A 12,242-nucleotide genomic window follows, 5' to 3' on the forward strand; every position below is an offset into this window, starting at 1 on the left:
GTGACTGCTGGGGCTGGAGCAATGGTTCAGTGGTTAAGAGCACTTACTACCCCGGCAAAGAACTGGAGTTCTTAGCCCCCATGTTGGATGGCTCACAGCCACCTGTCACTGTAACTCTAGGGGATCTGACAGCCTTTTTTAGCTTCCAGCGGTTCATATACTCACACATACATACATGTAAATTGAAAGCACACACTCATACAAGTAAATTGAAAGCAAAGCAAAACAAAACTTTTTCTCTGGGTTTTGTTTTGCTTTTTTTTTTTTTTTTTTTTTGAGATATGATCTCTATTGTGTAGCTCTGGTTGTCCTGGAACTCACAGAAATCCACATGCCTCTGCCTCCCAAGTGCGAGATTAGTGGTGTGTGCCACTACATCTGGTCCTTTTTCTTTCTTTCCTTCCTTCTTTCTTTCTTTCTTTCTTTTCTTAGAAAAAGAAAAGATGATTACCATTGTCCACTAATAAAAATGACCATTGTGGTGGCAGACACCTTTAAACACAACGCTCAGGAAGCAGATGTAGGAGGATCTCTGTGATACTGAGGGCAGCCTGTCTACATAGCAAGTTCCAAGACAGCCAGGATTACAGAGAGACAAAAATGAATGAATGAGCGAGTGAATGAATAGGAAGAAGGAAAGACAAAAAGAAAACGGCCACCATTCAGTGATTATTTATGTAACTTGTTAATGCGAAAGTCTGAAATGACATTCTACTTGGTCATCCCTAGTTCCTGTGCATACAATGTTCAAGATACATAGATATAATTAGGATAAATAAGTAGGGTCTAAGCAAATTGGTTGGAAGTAAGCTAGTTAGGGCAATGTACAAAGGGGAAGGGCAAACATGTAGGACTGGGTAGGTGGCCTCCTCCTCCTCTCCTTTCTCCTTCCCTCCTTATCTCCTTACCCTCTCCTTTGCCTTTTAAACTCCCCTCTAACATATGATCAATTGGTTATAGAAATTCATGCAATTCTTCATGTAAGACTCAAAGAAGAAAACCCTCCCTAATCCTGGAATAAATGATGTAGATGTTCTGCAACCTTCCTCATTCTATTTTCAAGACTGTTACGTCTGAGGCTGCTTTGGCAACAGCGAAGGGATCTATTTAAAAGAGAAAGAAAGAAAGAGAGAGAGAAAAAGAAAGGAAGGAAGGAAGGAAGAAAGAAAGAAAGGAAGGAAGGAAGGAAGGAAGGAAGGAAGGAAGAAAGAAAGAAAGAAAGAAAGAAGGAAAGAAAGAAGGAAAAAGAAAAAAGAAAGAAAGATTTCCAGCCTTGGAAGTCTGGATTAATCTTCTCTGTCCAAACTGTCTAGAAAAGCAGCAAAAGTCAGTTATTCCGTTCAGTTATTCCATTCAGCTTTATCAGTTATTTTTCTGTGGTTAAATTGATTCAGTCTTTCTAAAGCCTGGCTTTGTAGTTTGCACAGACTCTTCATATCAGAATTTTGTCCACTGCAGAGCTCCTTAAGCCTCTAGTAATGTCTTAAAAACATAAAGGCGTGTGTCCACCTGGAACACCACGTCCTCTGCAGCCTCACAGTTGATTTAAATCACTCTGGTCATCTGACAAGCGAGGACATGCACCTGTGTCCCATCGTGCAGGGCAGAGTTTCGGAGCTGAGCGGAGCAGGCTGTTCACCCTCGTGAGTGTTTTCATTTTCTCAGGGGGTGTTGAAATATTGCTCTTGCGACTGCAAAGGAAAAAAAAAACTGTAAAATAAACAGCTCCCATGTGTCCTGTTTCAGATCCGTGTTAGCCTGTGCCTCTGGGGCCAGGACAGGGTTCATCTGGAACAGGTTCCCCTGTGTCATGGTTCAGGCAGGCTGGATAAACTGAAGTCCCTCATCTCTCACTGTGCCTGCCAGACTACACCACAAGGAGTTAAAGCTTTCTCTCACCGCACAGGGAAGAGGTCCCCTAGCAAGCCAATCTCCAATTGCTTCTCTAGAACTGGCTGGGGGATCGGGAGGTAGATATGATGATCTCATAGTTTTTTTCCACAGCTATCACGTGAGACTTGCCCATAGTTCTTAGAATCCAAATTTTCCAGATCCTGGTAACAGCCATGATTTGGGTTGAATTAACCTGTTAAGCCATTTTTGTTCTTTAGATGCTTGAAGCCACTGCACAATAAAAGTCCAAGCTGCTAACCTTCATCTCTTTGCCAAAATCTCATGGTAGGTGATCATTGTAAAGGTATTTTTCCAAGCTTAGCTAAACTCTGTTAGTTTGGATTAGCAAACATGATCACAGCATTCCAGCTAGGGAGTGGTTTTCGTAAGCCCTGAGTTTGAATGTAGCCACATTATTCTTTACAATAGAATTTGATTCTCATTTAAAGGGATACAAAAGTTATTTATATAAAAAAAGATGAATTAAATTTATAATTCATTTAGCATACATTCTTCAAAAACTCTTATCATTAAGAAACTTTCCAAATTATAGTTACAGAAGCCATTTCTGTGAACAGTAAATGCTAAAATATATATATATATATATGATTTAAAGAACTGTTTTATTTATATTCCAGATGAAAGGGGAAATGCTGTCTTCATAGAGAAAGTGAGAAAGACAATGAATTAGTATTTCTGGTGGTTGTATTCTAGCTTCCTATTCTTCCTTATCTCTGCAGTGTATTTCCTATTATTCTTCCCATTGGCATGAGGTGGGATCCCTTTTCTATACTTAGAATAGTCCAGTTTCCCAGGAAATTACATGAAAGACTGAGAAGATTATTTAAAGAAAATTTATTTAGTTCTGGTATATAATGCTCTAAGAAGTCTATCCAGAATAGTAGCAAAAGGGATATATATTTGGGAGTGTTCCTACAGAAGCCCTCTTGTCCCATGGGTGCTACTCTGTTCCTGCATTTTGACTTCAAAAGAAACACACACCACATAACAACACTTGGTTATTACTTGGTTGTTACAAATACCTTTACACAGACAATTTATATCCATCTGCTACAATTTAATAAGCCCTTGTTGAATTCCTACTTTGAGCTAGGCTTAGCAGATATACTGAAAAATAGAGGTATAACATAATTATTAAAAGCATGGATTTGGGGTGAGATTCCTTTTTCTGGCAGACAAATTGTGTGTTTTGGAAGAGTAGCTGGACTTCTCTCTGCCCTGGTTTGTTCAGCTTGCAAGTGGGGACAATCAACTATCCTACAGGGATGAAATGCTGATTAAATGATTTAAACATCTTTACTGGATTTGGAATAGTGCCTGGTATACGGTTGTGCTGTATATTTTAGTTATTAATGGTTTTGAGAACATAGCTCAGTGATAGATCCTTTACCTAGCATGGATAGGCCCTGGATTCTAGACCCAGAACTTAACATCATTTACAAGGAATAAATGAAATAAATAATAGTTTCTATGGACTATTTTCATTCCAAGCTCTCACTATGAAATCTACATAGCTTTTTTTTTTTTCATGGCTACTTCTTGTTAGGTTTTAAGCAAAATTTCTTGAGAGCTTTAAGAATTTTGGTGCTTTACACTTAGAGAGTGTTTTATGCATAGAAAGTAGGCTATATGAGTGATGTAAAAAGTATAATGATTGTGCCTTAAAAAAAAAACAAAAAACAAAAACCTTCATTATGAGATATTGGTGGTTACTTTTCCCCTTTGGTATCGTTCGTGGACAGCTTCCAGCACCACAAATGCTATTCAGCACGGGTGATGCTTCTGTTTGGGCATCAGCTAGATTTCTCCATGTTACATGACAGAAGTAAGTGCCGTCTTCAGCAATAGGGCCTTACTGTCAGGTGGCAAAGGGTGAAGAAAAGCCTTTGCAATCACCTATGCTGTTTGATGAGGAGGTCTATGAGACCCTCTTTGGCCAATGTTTCAATAAGATGTAATCCATTCATGGAACTGGAGCTTTTACTTGGTAGGTTTTACTATGATGTCTCCCTCACCATATTGCTCAGCTACAAACCCTGCAACCTACAACTTGGTTCAATGGGAGCAACTAACCAGTTTTTGATTGGACACAAGGCCCACCTCATAAGGTGGAACTCGTACCTGACACTGAGACCAGATATGTCATGGTAGGGAAAACCTACCATTTTTGTTTTGCTAATGGAACATGAGAATAAAATGACTCTTAGTGACATGTTGCTATACCCATGGGTCAGTGCGACAGCCGACCATCTCTTGCCATAGATGATAATTAGCACAGAGACCACAGCTAGACAGTACATAGAGAATGAGAGACTTTGGGACATTCACACCTAAAAGGCCTTTATCAAATCCCTTCCCTCAAGGATCAAGCATCTATGTAGGATCTATGGAGATGTAAAACTTTTAAGAACCATGGTAGATGACTTCAAGGTCACAGCATCTTCTAGACACAACAGTACTGACACACACATGAACTCACTGGGACTGTGGAACAAGTTCAAGCCAGACAACCTCGGCACTGAGGAGGGAAACTTGTCTTACCAAGAAGTTGTTTGCAATTTATACCTGCCAGGAAAGGGAAAAATCCATTTTCTCCAATGGAAGGACACTGGATATATCAACTATACTCCAGAATTAAATAAACTATATAAATTCATGCGCATTTTTTGTTTTATTTTGTTTTGGTATTTTTTTTTGGTTTAACTGGTTTTATTTTTGTTGTTGTCTGTTTTGATTTTAGTGTTTTGTTTCTCTTGGAGACAAAACACACGAAAGGGAGGGGGTGGAAAGAGTCTGGGAGGAGTTGGGAGAGGGGAAGGAATATAATAAAAATATACCTTATAAAATTTTAAAAACAACAACAATAACCACAAACCTTCAAGGTGGCTTAAGGTTAAGCATGGCATTGTTCTTGGTCCTCTCTGACTTAGACATGAAAACCTCAACCTTATTTTTTTGGTTGCCCTGTTCTTTTCACAAATTGTCATCCATCCCCGTAGGAGCAAGGCCCTGGATTATAGACATGAATCTCCTTCGGGAGAGAGTTCTCTTTTCACTCCCAGGTCTAAGCAATCTTGCAGTGAAGATTAGATAAGTGGAAACCAACACAAAAGAACTTATACACAAACAAGGCTTAGTATAACTGAAAGAAACATGTTGCCTTAATTCTCCCAGACCAACTTTCTCTACCTGATAGGAATGTGACCAGTTTTAGCACTTTCAAATGGTAGGACATGTAGCGCTGGCTTAGACTGTTAATCTCTAGGACTATGGTTGGAAATGGGTTTATATTGAGTAGAAGGAAAAGACTGGATAGGAAGGTTAAAGCTCATGTTCTGTCTGGCTTTCCCTAGACAAGGTAGCAACTCACATGACATACGTATGTGTAAAATATACATCTCAAATTCAGTTGCTTATAAGTACATTGAATATATGCTTCAAGGAATATCCTAAACAGTCTGTATTTTGTAGCCTCCACCCTAGGGTGTGAAATTTTGTTCATATTTTGAATTTTTTCAGAAGTTTCTGGGCTGTAAAGCAGACAGGAGAGTTAGAATTACCCACGATTCCTTTCTATGGCAAACCGTTCTCTGACACCTGTCAGTCTAAGATTTAAGAGCCCAACAAAATTAGCAACTTGCCAAGTATCTGTCATTGTTTGCAATTTCACAAGAGCTTTTCTTAGCCCACACACGGGCAGTGCTTATCTACCATTTCACAGATGAAGAAACCAAGGGTCTAGTTTGCACTGGGCTACATATTCCAATGGTAATGGAACATTAATTGGTTTGTTTTTTGTTTTGTTTTGTTTTGTTTTGTTCTTGCTCTCCTTGTCAAAGATGTTTTCCACACATTTTGCTTGCTTTTAAGTTTGGAGGCAACAGCTCATTGAATACAGTGTGATAGGAATGGGGGTCAGTGGGTACCTCGACACGTATTTGCTGGATCCATAGTCCTTGCTCACAGAGTGAATGCTCCTGAAGGTGGAGCATAGAGAGTCTCTAGGCGGAAAGGAGGCCTCCCACCCAGGTTGCCTTGACCGCATCCATCAGGGCTGGCACCGTTCTCAGCACTGGCTGAAGGAAGCTTTTCTTTGTTTTCTTTCCTGATTCAGATTGCCAGATCCTTGTGTTTGATTTTGAATCCATATGACAGCATGTCCTGTTTACTTGGATTAGCTCACAATCATTCTTTTTGTCTGCTGTTCTACAACACAAGGGTTACTTTTTCATACCTGACCGGATGCTGGACGGGTCCTTTATGTGTTCGAGTTTGTTTAGTTCTTGCAAATACATTTCGTAACTGTATTGAACAACTCAGTCAAGTTTGTAGAATTGAGGGTTAGAACATGATGAGTAGCCCCTTTGCCTGTTGGCTAAACAGTTTGTTCTGTATCAAGAAGTACTTGAGACTACTGTAAGGCTCAGATTTACTTATGAGATCAGTTATAATGTTCTCAATGGCAGTGTTTTATTTTACAAATCAGAACTCCGTGCAAGGAATATGGACTGGAGAAAACAATTTTGCAGAGGTCCTACTTCTGTTTCAAAACTGAGAAGCCATTGGCCAAAGCCCTGAGAAATGAGAACATAAACCTTACACACAAAACAAATTGGTGAAACCAGTTTTTAAAATGACACCTCACTTCCAAACAGGCAGCAACAGAGGTTATTAAGAATTGGCCAGTTCTTTTCAATCAGAGTGAAAGATGAGATTCATTCTGTAGTTTTCCCTTCGAAGTCCAAAGCTCTTTGCAAGGAGGTGAATTTATGTTTCCTACAAGTAAGAGGCTGGCTTAATGTATAAGCACTGGAAATTTTCCACATGCCGTCCATGGGACTGTTAAAAATCAATTAATAATAAAGTTAATCTGCGGCTGCCTATGTGGGTGACTCAGTAAGCCACCTCACTTGTTACATAACTAAGCATGTAAATACTGGGCTATCTAAATGCCAGCCTCACTTGTAAAAGAAAAAGGAAGGTTAATTCTACATTTAATCTTATTTTTAGATTCTCCACTCATTGTATTCTTTCAGTGGGAACACAGTCACATCTCTCAGTGGTCTGTGGTTTGGGTATATTCTCTTTAAAATTTTATAGTCTCAATGCATGAGCCATGCTTGAGGTAGGACTTAGCCTCTTTCTACCTAGCCATACAGCTTCGTCTTTCATATTTTCTTTTACCAATTCTCTTTACATGATTTGTTTCCATAACTTTCATAAAGTCTCAGATGCTCTTGCTTTTTTATCGTTCTTTATATTCGTCTCCTTTCATTCTCATGGCCTCTCTAGGGGCCTGTGCATGTCAAGAGGGGAAGGTGAAAAGGGGAGCCGTGTTCAGTTGTTGGCATTGTTGGTCAGGCTTTCCATGTCCAGAGTCATAACTTCTGGGCATTCGTTCTGATAATATCTCCATGTGTGTAGAAAAATGCTTGTTTCAGATGGTGCCTGAAATCTGAATTCTGTAACTTACATCATTGTTCTGAACCTTTTATAGGTTAATTACAGTTTTTATAAGTCTGTGTAGGGAAAAGAAAAAAAAAAAAAAACCTCTGATGTTTATTATCGGATCCAAGAACTAGTTTATAGAGTTACTTAGCAGAAGAGCCGAGTCATGCCCGCCTCTGGGTGAAAGTGCTCATGTGCTCATCTGCCGCTGTGGGCTTCAACAACACCAAGCACAGACACTCTGTCTGAATGAGTGACAGTCCCCCAAATCCTACCCAGCAATTGCTCATGGCACCTTCAATTCCAGTTTTACACGGAGGGTTTCCAGAGGTAAGAGAGAACGGGAGCGTTTCACATTCAAGTAGAGAAGGAGAAAAGTGCCGAGTGCCGAGTGCCTTTGGCGGTTGTCCCATGATGTCTGTCTCTAACTGCGATGGGTCTAGGGATCTAGACTAACCTACGCCTTGTCTCTGCTCAAGAAGGAAGCCAGCACGCTCAGTGCTGAGCTTGTTCTGACCCTTCCGCCTCTCAGAACATTTGCTCCAGTGTTGCTCTGTTTGTGCCAGCTTCAGCCTGTCAGCTACAGACTCGGGGCAGTCTTCATTCTCTCTCCTTTGGGAACTATCCAGTTCAGTGTCCCTCATACTGAGTAAGTTACTCCATCTTTATTTCAAAGGTGGCCACCAGCAGTAGCTCAAAAGTGGCTTATCTTCTAAAATGGCTTTAGAGTGGTCCCAAGGTGCCAACAGGTTTTATTTTACGTGTGGGAGTGCATAGCTGTGCACATATCTCTCTTGGTACAAAGTTGATCTTGTGGATCTCGTTTAGATGCCTATGCAGTTTGTTCAGTTTTTCTCCTGAAATAGGACACCAGTGATAATCATACCAGGACTCCAGCCGTAAGCAAAGTGAAATGTCATCCTCAGTCACTTTAAACTTCTTTCATTATAGAAAAGGGGGAAAATACGTAGTCTATGGTAGGTTTTCTGCTGTAATGGGCAACAGCCTGCAGATTGTTAGGCTTCAAGGGAAAATTAAAGTTTTTCTTCAAGTACAGGCGAGATAGTACATTAGCCACACAAAGTTTCCAAAGTAAATTTCCTCGATTTTCACAGTATTAGTTAGGCATCAACTGCATGCCCGAGCATGCCAAGGCAAGGCAAAGGCACGAGTGGAGAGGCACAGTGCACTCTGCTGCTTGGAATACAGTCATTCCAGCTTCTACACCCGCTGGCACACCTTATGTTACATGATGCTAACACTGAAATTGTTTGATTCCCTAGAACTAGCATTCACAAGTTCCTTTGTTATTGTTTTAACGTCCCTTTATACAATATAAGTAACAAGTAAATTGCCTGGCTTTGACTGAGGATCTACCAATATTTTATTCCCCTTAAAACTGAAGACTATGGTGATTAAAAAATTAAAAGCGTAATCATTGCTTAATGTCAGTCATTGTTTTTCAATTCCAGACCGAGAAGACAAAAGTGCTGCGTTATATTGGATGTGGGGAGCAAGAAAAGGCTTAACATTGTGCCTTAGGGTGGTTTAGAATATTTTTGTGGGCAAATACCTGTCTCGCTGGTGCAACTAAATTCAACAGAGTATTAAAATGTCTGGATTCATGACAATAACTTTTGGAAACATTACTAAGTGGCAGAGGCCATTTTGTTCACATTCCACAAAGGATGATCTTTTGGTAAAGCTCTTTGCAGAGGAGAGTTTTGGGCCTCTTCCAAGATGACGCACTTCTTGCCTGGCTGTTCTATGAATTCGTTCCTTGGAAAATAATGTAAACAACTGCAGGGTTGCCAGTGGGGGCAACGAACAGGCACAGTGTTGGACACACAGCAAAGCCTAGTGAACTCAGCACTTTGGGGCAGTTGGTGATACCGTGAAGGCGGAGGGGATGAGATCACATAGTGTACCTGTGTATCAGGGTGCCATGCTTTCAGGCTCTAGGCACACGTCTTAGCTCTGTGAGAAATGTTGAGAAGACAGGAAAAGAGTAGTCTGAACTCATTACCAGTTGTGAAAAAAAAATCTCAAAACTTTCCAAACTCTGTAATGTATCACATAGCAAACACTGAGTTGTATGCTGCCTTGTGTTTTTTCTTGATATGTCTCCCATAGGATAGGCTTAGCTCCTTAGACTCATAAAATACATAGGCTTGTCTTAAAAAAACAAAGCAAAAAGCAGACAAGACACTAGAAGGAGGAAGAAAAGAAGGGGCAGATGTGGTCCTCTGACACATGGCTTCAGACGAAGCTTGCAAGTAGGAAGAGCTGGTGTTGGAGGTCCTTCTGAATTCCCTATCCTAGGATCCTCTATTTGCCTTTCAACTCCGAGCACAACTTTTGTTTTCATTTTGTTTGTTTGTTTGCTTGGTGTGTGTTGGTGTTTTGCCTTAATGTATGGCCATGTGAGGGTATAAGATCCCCTGGAACTAGAGTTACAGGCAGTTGTGAGCTGCCAGGTGAATGTTGGGAATTGAACTGGGCCCTTTGATAGAGCTATCTCTCCAGCTCTGTGCAGAACTTTTTGAGTCCCCTTTTCTCTAGTAGAAAACTATGCTCCATGCCTACCTATCTTGAGTACCCCTTCCAAGTTGGCAAATTGACTTGGGTTCCAGTTCCTATAGTGTGAAATTTATGGAAAACTCTTTATCCCTGTTGGCTTCATCTAAATATAAGTGAAAATATAGGGTGCTTGACAGAATTACACATGTTAGCAGCACAATAAATGCTACTGTGTTTTGTTTTTCCTTCTCCATATCGCTCCTCACTGGGGTTTTTATTTGGCTGTCACATATAGATTGCACCCACAAATAAGAGTTGTGTACTGTTCAAGCATTAAAGAGATTTAGAAGAGATATTGAATGGAATTTTTAGGGCATTGTTCTACACAGCCTCAGAATCCCCTGGGGCATCCTGAGACCTTCTTTGACCAAGAAATTCTACTGCTATTAAGCTTGAAGAATGTAAATTTTGGTAGGGTTTTATTTTGAAAATTGAAAACGGATACCCACCCTGTTCCTCCTACCACCATTTCAAACAGAGTTTGAAATGATGCTTTGGCCAATTCTTCATTTTTACTGATGAGGAAAATGAGACCCAGAGAGATTAGAGATCGAAGCCTTTGCCTTTTGCCTTCTACTCACTAATTGCTGGACCATTGTCCTGCTTCAAGGATGTCCTTCTGACCTCTTTAAAGACACGTGACCAAACTCTGTAGGGCTTTCTTCAGTAAGAATTCACTGAGTTTAAATAGCCTGCTCACGGCCTTCTAGCATAAAGAAGCTGTGGGCTGTGGATGCTGGCATAATTCTTACTAAGGTATTAGTGTTTGCAAAGATTCTGTCTCATTATTCAGTGGGTTCAGATATCAAAAAGCAAATGAAAAATATTCTAAGAGAATTACTCAAGTTGTAAATAAACATGTGTTATTAAACATTCAAACAGCACAGAGAGACCTGTTTCTCCACACACCGCCCCCAGTCTTACCCTGAGCAAGGAGTGAGGCCCCCTCAGTTCCTACTTACCTGTTGAACCCACTAACTATTAAAATGGAAACACACAGGCTTCCACATATTTCTTCATGTGTCTCCAAACATTCATATATTGTTTTAGTTTCCATCTATAAATAAAGCCAAGCTCTGATTTACAGTTGGTGGTGGCATTTTTTTTTCTTCTAAAGAAGCACACTTCATCTATTTTATGTTTTTCAACGTGAACTTCACTAAATATGGGCGAATAGATAGTTTCTTCCTTATTTATTTTTTGCTGTTGTTAACAGGTTTGTGGTGATTTCTCTTGCACAGATTTGTGTGTAACACATTTGAAAGCGTATCACTTACTTGCTTTTTTTAGTAAATAGCTGAGGTATCATGGTTTGGATCTGAAATGTCCCCCAAGGCTCATGTGGCAAAGACTTGGTTGCCAGCCATTTTTCCATTAGGAAAATGATTGGCTCACAAGGGCTTTCATCTGATTGACGAACTAATCCTTGACGGAGTCCTATTTGGTGGCATATTGGGAAGTAATAAACATTAGGAAGTATCTTTGAAGGGTCCACTTTGTCCCCACGTCTTTCTCTTTGTTTCTAGGTCATGGAGAAATGGCCAGCTTTGCTACACCACACCTCCTGCCATGCTTCTCTGCCTCACCGCAGCAATGGTGCCTACAGGCAGAAACTCCTGAGACCAACCCAACTGAAATATTTCCACTCATGTTTATCCAACGGATTTTGTTTCAATAATGAAAAATCAATCCACCTGTAAATTCCATAGTCAATTAAAACCTGGCGTATACAGACAGACTGCATTTCCATTCCTGTATAATTTATGTTCCTGCTGGAGTTCACATTTTTTTTTACTTTTACTAAATTAAATTTATTTTTAGTCTTTAATTTTTCCAGTCTTTGTTTTTTGACAGAGTTGACTAACATTTACAAAATATCATGTTATATATGCTATGTATGCGTTCTGTAAATGGTATGTGTCTTGGTTAGGGTTTCTCGTGCTATGATGAAACACCATGACCAAAAAAGCAAGTTGGGGAGGAAAGGGTTTATTTGGCTAACACTTTCAAACCACTGTTCATCGTTGAAGGAAGTCAGAGCAGGAACCTGGAGGCAGGAGCTGATGTAGAGGCCACAGAGGGGTGCTATTTACTTCCTTGCTCCTTATGGCTTATTCTTATAGGACCCAGGGCCACGAGCTCAGGGGTGGCACCACTTTCCCCCATCAATTACTAAATCAATGCCTTATAGGCTTGCCTACACCCTTATCTTACAAAGGCATTTTCTCAATTGAGGTGCCCTCCTTCTGATGACTCTAGCTTGTTTCAAGCTGACAAAAATCTAGCCAGCAAGTTATGCT

At 40.2% G+C, this 12,242-nt stretch overlaps 1 long non-coding RNA gene across 1 annotated transcript; it reads left to right on the plus strand.

Moving 5' to 3' along the window:
- Nucleotides 1–1,515: 1,515 nt before the first annotated feature.
- On the plus strand, nucleotides 1,516–11,770 carry LOC132652112 (uncharacterized). Its single transcript, XR_009589598.1, has 2 exons — nucleotides 1,516–1,643; nucleotides 11,469–11,770. It is a non-coding gene; the product is annotated as an uncharacterized LOC132652112 (long non-coding RNA).
- The last annotated feature ends 472 nt before the right edge of the window (nucleotides 11,771–12,242 follow it).

This window comes from Meriones unguiculatus, chromosome 2 (genome assembly GCF_030254825.1).
Source record: "Meriones unguiculatus strain TT.TT164.6M chromosome 2, Bangor_MerUng_6.1, whole genome shotgun sequence".
In the NCBI taxonomy this organism is placed as follows: Eukaryota; Metazoa; Chordata; class Mammalia; order Rodentia; family Muridae; genus Meriones; species Meriones unguiculatus.